Source organism: Lycium barbarum, chromosome 11 (genome assembly GCF_019175385.1).
Source record: "Lycium barbarum isolate Lr01 chromosome 11, ASM1917538v2, whole genome shotgun sequence".
In the NCBI taxonomy this organism is placed as follows: Eukaryota; Viridiplantae; Streptophyta; class Magnoliopsida; order Solanales; family Solanaceae; genus Lycium; species Lycium barbarum.
In genome coordinates, this window is record NC_083347.1 from 110,623,547 (window position 1) to 110,638,786 (window position 15,240).

A 15,240-nucleotide genomic window follows, 5' to 3' on the forward strand; every position below is an offset into this window, starting at 1 on the left:
TGAGGCTGTTAACACCGCTTGCCATGTGATCAATAGGTGCATGATTAGGTCCTTGCTTGAGAAGAGCCCCTATGAATTGTTAAATGGGAGAAAGCCCAAGCTGACCTACCTAAGAGCATGTGGATGCAAATGTTTTGTTCTCAACAGTGGTAAGAAAGCTTTGAGATAATTTTTATGCAAAGAGTGATAAAGGAACATTTCTTGGGTATTCTTCTCATAGAAAGGCATACAAGGTCTACAATAAAAGAACTCAGTGTGTGGAAGAAAGTGTGCGTGTGATCGTTGATAAATCAAATGAATTGGGAGACAAGGGAACAAATGATGATGAAGCTACAGATGGGGAGTTTTCAAAGGTTCTTGATGAAGCCATTGAAGTTGTCATGACCCAACCCGTCATGACTGGCACCCACATTAACTCCTAGTGGGCGAACCAGTACGTCTAACCATCTACTCATTCAAGTCCAGTTTTATATTAACTAATTCATACACAAGATGAATCAAAATTAAGTCATGCCATAAAATAATGAAGTAAATGCGGAAGTCCTAACTATTATAACCCCAAAATCTGAAAGTCATCGTACAAGGACTCTAAATCCAAAACATGTCTAAGGAATGTAATGTCTGAACAAATAACCAACAATGTCTGGAATAGAAATAGACATCATGAAAGAAGATCTTCGGGCAGCTTGGCATGGATAGAAGCTCACCCTAAATCTGTCAACAAACAACCTCAACGATATGAGGTCGGGTAGCAGTACAATCTGCACTCAAAGAATGCAGCAAGGTAGCATCAGTACAAATACTATGCACCAGTAGATATCATAGGCCGACTAAGATTAGTATCATGCATACATCACAAAATCAATAAAATAGACAAGCCAGCCAACAACACATAGTCAATTAACCTAATCAACAAGACAACCACAGTTATTAAAAATCAAGTCACCCAATGATAACATGGGTCAAATCATGAAAACAAGCAACGAAAATAAGTCTATCAACAATAGCCATATACACATTATACACACATGCTAATTGATGTCATTGCTCAGTAGTCATGACCTGCAGGGGACCCATGGTGTCCATTTACCACTCGTTCCGGACTCTCTCCTCATACACAAGCTCACAACTAGGCCACATCCTCACCCCCGGTCAAATGTGCCTGTTCATATCCAGGCCTCATCCTCACCCCCGGTCAAATGAGCCTTTTCATATATATATATATATATATATATATATATATATATATAGTCGTATCTAGTGTCACATTATTTTCATTAATCAAATGATCATTTGTATCTCAATTCCACGAACAAGATCATATTAATTTCTCATCATAACACCATTGACCTGTAAGTCCCAACACAATGAATAGTGGCACGAAGCCCACATAATCACTCAATCAACAACATATAGGAATCTCAACCACACACATCATGCTTGAAGACTAGACATGCTTTCTCCTACCAATTTCACAACACGTACAATCAACTAATCAAAGTCTAACTCAAGTAGACCGTAGCATACCTTAAATGTCGAGCTGGCATAATGCAGATTCCTCCGCTATAGCATTTCCTTTCTGTAAAGCCTCGGAACGCTCAAAGTATAGCAATTAGAATGCTCAATAAGTCATAATTACTCTAACTACAAAACCAATTCAAAGAATATACTTCCCTCTAGCCCCATTCTAATGGGTGAATGATTTATAGGTGTAAAACAACCTAACAATTGCCTTAGCAACCACCAATTATAAACAGTGTTTTAAAAGGAATTTTTGGGGCGAGCCCTAGGGAGGGGCGTACCAAAAATGCCCCGGGGCGATGGGTCGGGGCGAAAGTCTCCAAAGGCGTACGCCCGGGCATTTGGGGCGAGTTTTTTTTGTTGGGGCGTAAGCCTAGAAAACTTCTTCAAACTAAAATGAAATTTGTTAAATAAGTCCTTAATATAATGCCCAAATTCTCAAAAGTCAACATGTAATTACTCAAATGTTTTAAAAAGGAACTGAAACATTAAATTTAAAAGTCAAGATCTTTTTTTATTGCTAGAATGCCTAATATATATTCTTTTCCAATTATTTATCTTGTCTTCTACTATTTCAAAAAGTAACGAGCAGTCACTTGTACTTGTAAGTAGCATATAATAGATTGTTCTAATTAGTTTTTTTGTGGGAGTGGAGCATATATATATATATATATATATATATATATATATATATATATATCACTTATTTATAGTTTTCTTTAATTTTTTATGCTATTTCACCTATTTAAAAGTATTTATTATAATTATATCATTTTATAAAATACTAAAAATTAAAAACCCATGGGGCTTACGCCCCGTGCCTCGGGGCTTACGCCTCACTGAGGCAGACGTAAAACGCCCCGCCTTACGCCCTCTCCTTTTAAAACACTGATTATAAATTTATAAGGCTATTTAATCAAAACATCTATTGTAAGCAGTTTCCATGGTCAAGCTACCCATTTTATGAAACCCTAAGTTTTAATTCACTTAGTTCGTGACTTTACCGGTTCAATTCTTGATTAAAACGTGGTAACGCAAGCCATTAGATGATAAACACATGATAGCAATCATAACCCATCAACTATAGAAGGTTTATTAGGTTATAGGGTTACTATTTCTAATTCACCATTGTAGACCCATAAAAGGGATGATAATCATGAAAATGATAACGTAAGGATGGAAGGAATGGTTAAGACTTACCTCTCAAGGTTATTCTTGCCCTAGCTTGAAAATTCGCCCTAGGTTCTTGTAGGGAACTATTTTGGAGTTTTATGAATAAAGAATTCGGAACTAAGTGTTTGAAAGCCGACATTCTGTTCCCATCGCTCGCTGCGGCGGTCAAATCACCGCTGTAGCGGTCTCGCTATAGAGGCCAAGTGCCCGCTATAGCGGACCACACTAAACCTGACCTCTGTTATGGCGGGCCTGATCCTGCTATAGCGACAGCGCCATAGCGGTCCAGTGCCTGCCACAGCGGACACAACGAAATTGGACTGACTGTTGTGGCGAGAAGCTGGCTGCTATAGCGGTCCCGCCATAGCGGTAATACTTCTGCCACAGCGCATTCGCCATATCATCCCAAGTATGCCATTTCACAATGTCCTAATCAATAAACCATTCTGAAGCTAAACCAGTCAGACTCTCCCCAAAGTAAGCCATGAGCAATTCCTGATTACCCCCAGCTCCTCTCAGTTGGTTGCAGTATCTCCTCAAATGAGCTATGGGATCACCGTGCCCATCGTACTTGTCAAACTTCGGTGTCTTAAATCCCGGAGGTAAGTGAACACTCGGGAACATACACAAATCACTGTATGAAACGCTCTTATAGCTTCCTGATCCCTGCAAGTTCTTCATAGCTTGTTCTAGACTTTTCATCTTCCTAGCCATTTCGTCATGCTCTACATTCTTAGTAGCAACCCCATACTCAGCGCTAAGATGCGTAACCGCATTCTTAGCAGGACCTCCATATTCATGGCCAAGATGCGTAACCACATTCTTAGCAGGTCCTTCAGAATCGATTGGACTAAAATGTAGAGTTTGATGATAAGGATCAGGAGCCCCAAATGCAAAATCGGGTGCCAAATGCTGCTCCTGGCGGATGTCAGATGGTGGCCCAAAGTTTGACCTTTGCATAACCGTCGGTGGCGATATTGTGTAAACGGGCCTTATATTTGCAACATGCTTGGGGTTAGCCAGTGGGTATGTGTAGGCAGGCCCAGTGGTTGCAATCCCGAACGGATCGGTCCTGATTGGTACCCTTGGAGGACGACCTACAGAAGTTTCCGCCGTATCGGGCAAATTGGTGTAATGACTGAACCCAGGTGGGTATACAGGGTCTTCCACAGTAGATAACGGTACTTGTGAGTATGCCTGTGCGGCAGAAGTGATGTCGGGGAACCCAGGGATTGACTGAGGAGGTTGCTGACCATTCGACCACCCTTGCAACATCTCAATCATTTGTTGCCTGAGAATTCTATTCTCCTCAGCGATAACAGATTCCTGTTGAGCCACCCGTTCTGTTTCATCCCCCGTGTTGATCATCGGTAGCGAAGTCCCTTCCGTCATTCCGATACTGCCTTTTGACCTTGTGAAATAATGATGCGTTGCCAGTATGGCCACAAACCAACCACTTTTACCTTAACTCTTCTCTGTAAAACAGCCAATGTTAGGGTTAAGTAATTCATAATCATTCATTCATAAGCATGTATACCATGGCAGGCCCTATGTCTCATCCCAGCTTATCTAGGCGCAACCTCGCTCTTTTTTTTTTTTTTTTTGCATCGCTCATCTCTCTTTTCTTCTTATCCCTTTCTTTCTTTCAACCTCTCTTTTTCTCTCTCTTGTTTTCTCTCCCCCCCCCCCCCCTTTTTTTTTTTTTTGCAGGTTTTAGAAGCTTCGATCGAACCCGTTGGGGGTTGCCTACGTATCATGTTGAAAACATGAATCAGATCGTAACGTAGTTCGTACAAATAGCTGGGTTATTTCAAAAATAAAATCTTTTCCATTGATTTTCAACTTTCATTACATCATTTTTACAAGGACTCCAAGAAAAGATGAAAAATGAAATAAAATCGACTCCGCTAATACTAAAGACAACGTAACACTGACTCAAAGGAAAAATGAAAGAGCAAAAGGTAAAAGACGAACACGTTGACTGCATCGACACTTCTATTCCTTATCCCCTTCATGACGACTCTTATTCAGCTGGCCACCCATATCCCTATATAAACCTTGCAGTGTACGGGTGAGGTGATCGACAAAGGTAGGTATTTGCGAATGAAACTGCCCGTAGCCCAATCTTTCATATTCCAAACCTGCTTGTGAAGAGCGAACGGCCATACCTCGGACCCTACCTCGAACCATCCCACATTTGAACTCTAATTCTTTTATCCTTAACTCACGGGCAGCGGCCTCCTCTCTCGCCTTTTCCTCACGCACGATCACTGACTCTAATTTCTCCTGTAACATCTCTCTTTCCTGAATTAATTGGGACATATCAGAGCCTACATTTTGGCGAGCCAAGTTCCTTTTTGCTTCCTCCAATTCTTCGTGAAGTTTATCTTGGGAGAGTAACCACTCAGCCTTCTCTTTTTTAAACTGTTCTTCTTTCCATTCAAACTCATTCTGTTGCTGGTGCATGTCCTCTTCAAGGATGCGCAATCTCTCTTGCAAACATTGTCTAATAATTTTAGCATGTTCCGCTATCTGTGACCCCCTAATCATAACAAGTTGAAGCTTTCCCTGTAGTGCAGCTGTTTTGGCCTTTTCCTCGGCAATTTCTACATCCCGCTGCTGAATTATTGCCCTAGCGTGCTCCAAGTCTGTGCTTATGGTTTGCAGTGTGGATTGATAATGTCACGACCCAACCCCGTAGGCCGTGACTAGTGTCCGTGCTGGACACCCAAACGTACCCAATAACCCAAACCAGCAGACTAGTTGATTATATAAATATAAAAGTCAGTCGACGTTACTAGTGTCACAGAGGAACATATATAGCACATGGAAGCCGATAAGGCTATCACAAATCATAGCAACCCAAAACATATACAGAACCCACATGTATGTCTACAGACCTCTACAGAACATAACAGAATCATAAGACGGGACAGGGCCCCGTCGTACCCCTGAATAGCGTACATATATACAACAGCAGCAGACTGTACCAGAGTATAGGCTCTGGACAAAAGAGCGCTCCAGAATAGCAGAATAGGTGTCCTAGGCAGGTGGGTCAGCAAATCTGTAGTTTGTACCTGCGCGACATGAAAACGCAGCCCCCGAAGAAAGGGGGTCAGTACGAAATATGTACTGAGTATGTAAAGCATGGAACGTAGTAAACAAAGTCATAATCGGAACAGGAGATACAGAAAATGAACGGAATATCCAGATTAGCAAAATGCTGATCATAAAGCATAAATAGTACTTACAGGAAACGTATGTCATACCTGGTCCCATTACGGAACAAAATCATAACCGGAACAGAACGTACAGAAATGTGAGTGAGATGTCCAGAGTATCAAATGCATATTTTCAAAACATGAAGAGTGTGTACAGAAACATATGCCATATCGTATCCGGCCCCTTCCAGGGGACTCGGCAGACAGAACGTGGTCACCCCCCGACACTGGTGCCACAACACATAAGGATCAGAAAAGGGGAATAACCCCGTAACATAGCATATCATATCAGATGGCCATATCAGATCATATCATATCATATCAGAATAGTGTACATGGCACAGCATACTCCACAACCCATGTACATGTATACCTGCCCCCTCACATCGAGGCACGGCGAACAATGCAGTGGAAGACGCTTGAGAACATATCCTGGCCCGGGTTCAGTGTGGGAAACGTTGAGGCATCCACGAATGGAGTAGTGAGAAACTAAATGCAATAAAATACCTTATATATTTCTAGAGACTCAATGAGGCATATCAAATGACGAATCAAATCAATAAAATCAGACGGAATCATAATAAGTGAATTTCGAATGTCATAATGGATTACGGAAGCATAATCTTTCTAAGTTCGTTTCCAAGTTCCAAAACAGTTTACAAGACTTAATAGAATATTTAAAACAAGTTTTATTTAGTAGTTACAAGAGTAGTTAAAACATTTCTTAAAAAAAACGCTCGAAGACAAGTCATAACCACTAAAAGGGTAAAATCGGAAATAGTGGACCCACCTCGGGACAAACGAAGCGGTGGGCTCAAATTACGTATTTAAAGCTTATAAAGTCACCTACGGAGGTTCTAGGGTCATTCCATAATTTTCTAAACAATTTGCGGAAGTTTGCACAATTCTTTCAATAAAGCATACTTATAGGGTTCAATTCCATTGAATGAAAAAGGGGTATTTTCAAATGCGGATTCCGATGAGCAGAACACTTTTCGAGGCTCAAATCCGATCCTAGTACACCTAGGGCATGCCAAAAGAAGAATCGGGATAGCTTTACATACCTTGTATGCTCTTTACGCCTTTCCAAATTCAATTCCCGTTTCGCCCAAAATCTGTAATTGGTCACATTTACCAATTCTCAATTTCCAATTTTTAAGTATTCAATCTTTATTCATAATTGCCTACAGAAATTTGGGCAGTATGTCCCCTATACATATAGCATCCCCGAGAATTTAACTCGGCCAAAACAATAACAACAACCCAACAACAACATCAACAACAACAATAGTCACCATAAACACAATATAACTTAACTAGCTATCTTTCCAACATAATGTCATAACCTTCATTTCAACTTCAATTTCCAAACTAATCTCAATGGTTTCACATTCATCATTAATCTAGATCATCACAATATAATTTGGAAATATTTCATATCATTCCTACGAAATATTCACAAGATATACAAAATATACAAACTTTCCACCAAAACATAATTCACCCAAAACTTCAAATCTTCAACCTACATATTCATAACATATTTCCACCTTCCAATTTCATCAACCATAATCATAATTTACATCTTAACAACTTCATTTCCATAATATCTCAAAATTATTCTAAGGTGACATAATCTTCTACATTCCAACTTCAACCAAAATTCATTCAACTTTCATTTCCAATATAATTTTCACCATAACCACAACTAGAATACAACATAAAATTCAACTCATATCATATATACAACAATATACACACACGGCTACATACATATATACATACCCACTTTGCAAACTTTCATATTTCCATAATTTCTACTCATTTCCACATACCACAACATAAACAAACCTTCATAACATAAGAAAAAGGAATTGATTCTTACCTTTTTCTACAAACTTCTTCACTTGAACAAGTTGTCAACTTGAAGAAGTAAGTGCTCCTTCTTCCAAAACAACTACACCAAGTTGTAGAGGACACTTAATTTAGTAGGAATTCAACAAGAAAATAATTTTAGAGGCAAAATTTTGAGGGGTGATTTTTCTATGGCCAAACCCGAAATGGCCTTATTTTTGCTCTTCTTTGTGTTTGTTTTTCTCTTCTTTGCTTCATGAATGTTCTTGGTTGAAAATGAAGACTTAGCCCCTTTTTATTATTAATCACATGACTAATTTAAATGGGCTTGGGTCCTTTATTAAGGACCATGGCCGGCCACCTCCTCACTTGGGCCTGAATTTTTCTTTTCATTTTTTTGGGCCAATTCGGTTGGTCCCGAGTTGGGCCTAGCCCACTGACCTTTCGACCTTAAAACGTTCATATCTCCTTGTACCGACGTCACCTTGGAACCCACGACCTATGGATGGAAAGCTAATTCAATTATCTACAACTTCTATTTCTTGGTATATTTCCAAATTCCAAACTTATAATACCGTTTTTGCCCCTCCAAGTCAGGTCATCCGAAAACGTTTTCTTAAAAATATTCGTTTGGAGGGCTTCCACTTTGATTTGGACCAAGGGTACTTCATGAGTTTTGTTTAACTTCACATATGTGATTCATATAATTTGTCACATGTCCCAAAACAAAATCTTGATGTGTGGGCCCCACCTTAACTTACAATTAATCCGACGTTCAAAAATACGGGATGTAACAGATAATCTGCGCCTACTTCTAAACGGGCTTGTCTGATCTTTTCCTCATACTCCATTTGTTGTTGGGCCAAGCTCGCTCTAGCACGCTCTAAATCTGCTTTTAAGAGTAGATTGGCGGCATGGTGCTCCTGCATCGCCATCGCGATTTTTATGTCCATTTTGGCTTCATAATCTACTGGCCCTTTTGTGGATCTCTTGGGCTGAACTTTCACAACTGGTTGGTTCTCGAGCCATATAGGGTATCCCGGATGCACTTCCCCCGAATGACGCTCGGTAACCATTGTATCGAATGTCATAACCAGACAGCCATTCCAAATCTCCACAACTAATCCTTCAGGCAAGGGGATTTCTGGTCTTACCTCAAATACAAAATTCGTCATGTCTTCTGTTACAGGTATTATCTGGCGCCAGCCCAATTGTCGTAAAACTCGTAATGGTACGTACGGTTGAACACCCCTAATACCCATCAATAAGAGAAATGGGCGATGCGTAGATGTGTATATGACTTACCTCCAAGGGAACCAAGGGAAGTTCCAACTGATCTTATCTGACATTAATGAACGAAATTCTCCAATCCATACCTCCACACCATCCGCTTGCTTATAATCCTTTACCTTAGTTTCATAGCTTGAAATGTAATCACTCCGATCATGAACAAATCTTGCCACGTGACGGGGTCGGAAGAGATGCTCCACTATCCACATTTGTAATAATATGTTACACCCTTCAAAATAACTCTTTCCCTTTTGGCAAACCGTCAGGGCCCGATAAATATCCGCTAAGATCATTGGCACAATGGTATGATCTTTCTTTGTGGTCAAGATGTCTACTATCCCGGCTAAACGGATGTTGATTTTCTGCCCCCTTCTTGGGAAGACCATTATTCCTAAAAATGCCACCATGAAGGCAAAACGACTGTGGGCTTTCCAATTTTCAAACTTTCCTTTATTACTGAGCCTTTTTCCAAACCTCTCAAACCCGTCTTTTCTCCCGTACCTCTCATACAAGAATTCTAAAGAAACCCAACCTTTGTCGAGGGATTCCCAGCCCTCATCCAAAAATTCTTCCTTGCCCTTTTTCTTCTCACCCTCTTTGCGCTTAGCGATGTTCATTTTTGTGAGGAAACTGTTCAAGAAATAATTCTTGGGGCTACCAGCTTCTGGCGGTGTAGGTTCTCACCAAGTCCGGTATAGCCAGCAATTTCCTCTAAGGTAGGGGTCAGCTCGAAGTCTGAAAATCGGAACACATTCTTTGTAGGGTCCCAAAAGGATAACAAAGCATCAATCACGTCCCTCCTAGGGTCGATTTTCATAATGTTGGTCAAGAACCCCATATGCTTAAAGATCTTTGTGTGTTCTAGCACATCCATTTCATTCCACCATGTCCAAAGTTTCCAAGGGACCTCATGGACAACCTGAAGTGGTATACTCCCATCTCGCTTCCTCTTTTGACACTTCCCACGGCCCGGATAAAACATGTTGTACCTATGGATGTAAATACATGGTTAAGACTCATATAGACCTGTTGGATATGAAAGTAATGACCTTTTTAGACTTAGACTCATGAATGCACGTGGATGACAAATAAACTTGTAGAAAAATATGTAGTTTTAAAAGCTAAGGCAAGAAAAATCACAGCCAATCTCCGTATGGGGCTTTTTTTGTTTTTTATGACAGCAGTCTACTGTGACCCAGATAGCAAAACTCAACAAATTTTCCCAACATTGGACTTGAAAAACCAAACCTAGAGTCAACTGTCTAAATACCCTGTCACCGATTCGTGGGTACGTTTAATTTATGAAAAGGACTCTGCGAAGTGACTTAGTATCTGTATTGTTTTGACAAACTAACCTGACACAAATGGACAAAAGGACTACACAAATGACACAAATGACCCTCTCGAACCTGAGAAGGTAGGGCCGAACTCGAGGAGAGTTGCCTACGTATCTCGCGGACGGTGAGAATCAGGCTCGCGTAGTTCGTATAAACTCAAAAAGAATGGGGATGATATTTGACCTCCTCTCTTTTTCTTCTTTTTATCTTCTTTTTTTTCTCAAGAAGGGTAGGGCCAAACAGGTTTTTTTTTTTTTTAATGGCCCAAAAGTCAGTGATATTTATCTCTCTCGAACCCCCTTGGTTATCCTAAAGCCGGTCAACAATCAGGCACCTTCCAAGTATATTACAATTAGCACATTAGATGCACATGTTGGTCTGATAAAAAGGTCACCTGTCCTAGTCAGACCCGGCCCCTATGCCGAGTCCCACTAAGTCAAATGCACGTGATGCAGATAAACGTAGCCTACTAGGGATACCAGTTCTGTGTTTTCAGTTCTGCTAGGTTTAAAACCAAATGGAAAAGGTGTCTAGACTGGGTCACCCGAGCGGACAACTCGAGCCGGGGAGGGGCAATACTGTCGGTAGCAGTGCTATTCCGACTTCATTGCTTATCCTGTCCCGCCTAACATGTGTGACTAAAATCCTCCACCGGGCGCCAAGACGCTCTGGCTTTATCTTGACAGAAAGTTAGGATGCATAACTGCATTCCTGTGCCCGTGTGTGAAGTGTTTCAGAGACTCAGAAGGGTGCGCGAGAGAAGGCATTTTATAATACAGTTCAACAATATCAAAGCGGTAAATGAGCGGCAATTAGCACATTAGGCCAAAAACATAATATATCCAAATAATAATAATAATAATAAAAGCCAAATATAAGGCAATATCACAAAGCTCGAATTCTGGTTAGCCTCCCCAGCAGAGTCGCCAGAGCTGTCACACCCCTTTTTGCGCCCCCGAATTCTAAACGCGCAAGTTTTATTATTAAAGGGTTTTTCCATTTGAAGTGACGGTTTTGAAAAGGGATTATCTTATTTATAGAGTCGCCACTTGGAATTGAGTTTTGGTGTTCCAAGCCACCTTATGAATCCCTAATCAAAAGGAAATGACTCTTTTATTATGGTCCGCGAAAACAGAAGATCGGGTAAGGAATTCTATTGACCGGGGAGAAGGTGTTAGGCATTCCCCGAGTCCCGTGGTTCTAGCACGGTCGCTTTATCGACTTATACGTAGCTTAAACTACTTTTGGATATATTATGCATCTGAGCCTTGATTTGTTCGTATTTTTATTGTTGAACATTTATTGGTCTTAAACCGGATGCGTAACCGCATTCCGAATCTTTTAAGCGTCTCAAAATAAGATGCATAACTGCATTCTTACTCGAAACAAGGTTAATTATTAAAACGAGTTTGGCCAAGGTACGTAACCGCATCCTTGAGTTATTAAAAGAACGTCTCGAAATAAGATGCGTAACCGCATTCTTAATCGAAACAAATGTTTTGAAACGTGCCTAAAGCTCGTATAGCGTTAAAGGCAATTATTTGTCTCTAAAATCCGAGACTTAAAATTATTTAGTTATTATTTTTAGTCCTTTTTCACTCTTTGACAACAGATTTTGAATAAATTCGCAACCCATCTCACTCCCTTACAATTGGTTTTTCCGCTCTTTTCTTTTATTCTTGACAATAGGGTTTGAAATAATTCGCGCCCCATCTCGCTCATTTCACAATTAAATAATTGATTAAATAGGCCTCTAATGTTGATATAGGCCCCAGAATATTTACAAAATATACCTCCTAGCTCATATTTCAAACCAAGAAAATCGAGTTGCTCCTCTTCGCGTACGTAGGACTAACATTTTATAGAGTAAAGCAGGTACAAATAAGACAAGTTGTAAATATGGCATTAAGTAATAAAATCTATTAACTAATTAAGCTAGTACCAAAAGATATTCTTAAGATTTCTACCACTAAAACTTTACAAGTATACTAACTTTTGGTAAATAACTAAACATATCCAAACATGCAGCACTGTTCCCTTTTTATTTTAAAAAAAAAAAAAGAAAAATACATTTATAGTCATTTAGAGAAAAGGCATTTGTTTTAACCATGACTTAATAAAAATATTCCCTTCGTCCAACATCAACTTAAGGCAATCTGGATAACTCTTTTTGTTTCTTATCATAGATCTAGTATAGTAAATTCAGGAGAAAACAATATCAACACCCCTTTAAACCCGAAGTCATTTCCTTAATCCAAAACTCCTAATAAGGAACTATTATGGAAAAGATATAAATATGCAGACAAGAAACATGAAGCTAAATATTAGATAATACTATAGTCACCCCAACTTAATTGAAAACACGGTCAGTTTACTTATAAGCCTCAACCTCAGTACTTAAACAACAGCTTATGACTTAACTGTGGGAAAATAACTTACGATAAGCAAACAAACATTTGATGAAATAATAGTCGAATGGGAAAGATTGGACCTTTATTGCTGAATGTTGTTACAACTCTGCTGCGTATTATGAAAATAGAGAAATTCAAATATCCTCGATGAGATTTGACATCTACCAGAGCCGACGACCGGAAACCTTTCAAGCTGGTTTATGGGGGGTTTTGGGTGAGCTTATGGTTGTTGTCCGTGGTGGTGTTTGGTAATGAAGAAGGTTGTTTTAGTATTGTGCTTTGATGAAAAGGAGAAAAATATTTGCTGCTGTTGTTATCATTTTTTTTTGATAGGTGCGGCTGATGTCTAGTGTCAATGTAGGATGGAAAAATGGCGGCTGAATATTGTCTGTAGGGTATTAGTTTTTTTTGTTATGGAAGTGACGGCTGAGCCTTTTCTAGGGTATATAATTAAATATTTATATAGTGTTTAGGCTAGGGTTTTGAGTGTGTTATTCATTTTTTTTTTCCCAAAATGCCCACATGAATAAAAATATCTTGAAGGTTGAAGGGAATATTCCCTTTCCAAAATGGATTGTGCCTTTTTTGTGTGGATAATTTGAAATTTTGCCAAGTGGCGGGCCATCATTGGTTCCATTTTTTATTTTTCTTTTCCATTAGAAGGACATATAAAATACCAAAATAAATATATTAATCAACTATTTTTAAACCAAAACTAAGAGAAAGAAAAAAAAATTAAATAAATAAATAGACTAACGAAAAATAAAAAAGATAGAATTAACTTAGAAAAACTAGATTAAAAGAAACCTATTCTTTTTGTAATTTTCTTTCTTTTAAACACAAAACTTATGCCTTGAAAATAGCGAATATTTTTTTTTTGCCCTTTTTTTTTTCATTTTCACAGACAAACCTACTAAAAATGATATAATAGTTAAAATCCAGGATTAGACTAAAAGAAAAATTAATCAATAAGACAATGAAAACATCCCAGGAGGGTCAAAAATTACGTGTCTACACTTGGCATTGTTGATTTTCATTGTTGTTTGATTCGAGGGACAACCGGATCCCTCTTGCATTGATTTTGTGCCATATGTAAGTAAGGTTTTGCATTTGAATCCATGTTTGGTATTGACGTCTAGAACTTGCCCTGTGTGTTCACAAAGCGAAATGAAGTTCGGTTGAGCCTAGAAAACGATAGAGGCGTTTCTTTGATTAGTCACTAAAAAGACTAAAAAGTTATCCCACCAACTTGCAAATAGCACCCTAGTTAACCCTTTTGAGCCTTTATCCTGTTCTTTAATAGCAGTTAATTAGTCTTTACCCCTTTGTTCTATAAAACTTGATTTTTGATCCAAATACTCTATGAGCACTTTAATCATTTACATGTATAATAGGAGTTGGGATGTGAAATAAAGAGGGGAAATGGTTGTTAATTGTAATCTAGGAAGACAATGGGAGCACCGAATGAACAGAACTAATTCACTTGTTAGTTGGGAATTGAAAGAAAAAGAAAAAAAAAACTGAAAAAGACAGAAAAAAAATATAGCGAAAAAGTTTCCTTTCTAACTTGTGTGACTTTTAAAAAGAGTGGTGCTTAAACAAAGAAAATGGGTGAAGTGGGAGAAATTTAAAGGTTGGTTGGTGTTGAATAAGGGCTAATGAAGAAATTGTGCAAGAATGATAAAAGTATATGTATTAAAGTGCTTAGGGAGGTCAGTCACTATTATCCAAATAATTCCTACCCGTCTCTTAGCCTACATTATAACCCTCGAAGTCCTACTTAATTCTAGGTTCGCCTTACTTGTATTAGTGGAGTGGTTACACTACGGGCAAGCCTATGGTATGTCGTATTTTACATGTGATATTCTTTGTGAGAGTGAGCTCACTTATTGATTTTAGGTCCATTGATTTAAACATATGGGATTCTTGAGAGATATGGACTACTTTATTTTGGTGAGGGCACATAATTAGCAATAGAGTGGTGAAGTGTTGATTTCTTGATCATAAGGTTGCTTACATGCTTTAAAGTGGTGTCGTTGGGTCAATTGGTTTTAAAATTGAAGTGTTTTTTTAGGAAGGTGGTCCTTGGTGCTAAAAATGAGGGTTTTAAATCTTTGGCATGATTTTCGCAACTTGGCTTATTGTTTTGGTTTTGAAAATTTTCTTTTGAGATAGTCATACTAGCCGAATTCCGTTGTAGACCTGTTCAAATGAGTTAGGCTAGAAGTGTAATTTAGTGTTGGTTTGAGTTTGCTCGAGGGTGAGCAAAGTCTAAGTGGGGGGTGGTGATATTTGGCACAAATATCATGTTTTGTGTCGTTTTACATCCTATTCTTATGACTTTTATCGCTTAATTCATGAGGCAATCGTCGTATTTGAACTTATGTCGTTATATTTCATGTGTATAGGTACGATGATGACAAACAATGGAAA

At 38.9% G+C, this 15,240-nt stretch overlaps 1 long non-coding RNA gene across 1 annotated transcript; it reads right to left on the reverse strand.

Moving 5' to 3' along the window:
* Positions 1 to 5,457: 5,457 nt before the first annotated feature.
* LOC132618072 (uncharacterized) lies at positions 5,458 to 13,722 on the reverse strand. The gene is made up of 2 exons (XR_009573939.1): positions 12,888 to 13,722; positions 5,458 to 5,771 (listed from the first exon to the last, which is right to left on the reverse strand). It is a non-coding gene; the product is annotated as an uncharacterized LOC132618072 (long non-coding RNA).
* Positions 13,723 to 15,240: the final 1,518 nt, after the last annotated feature.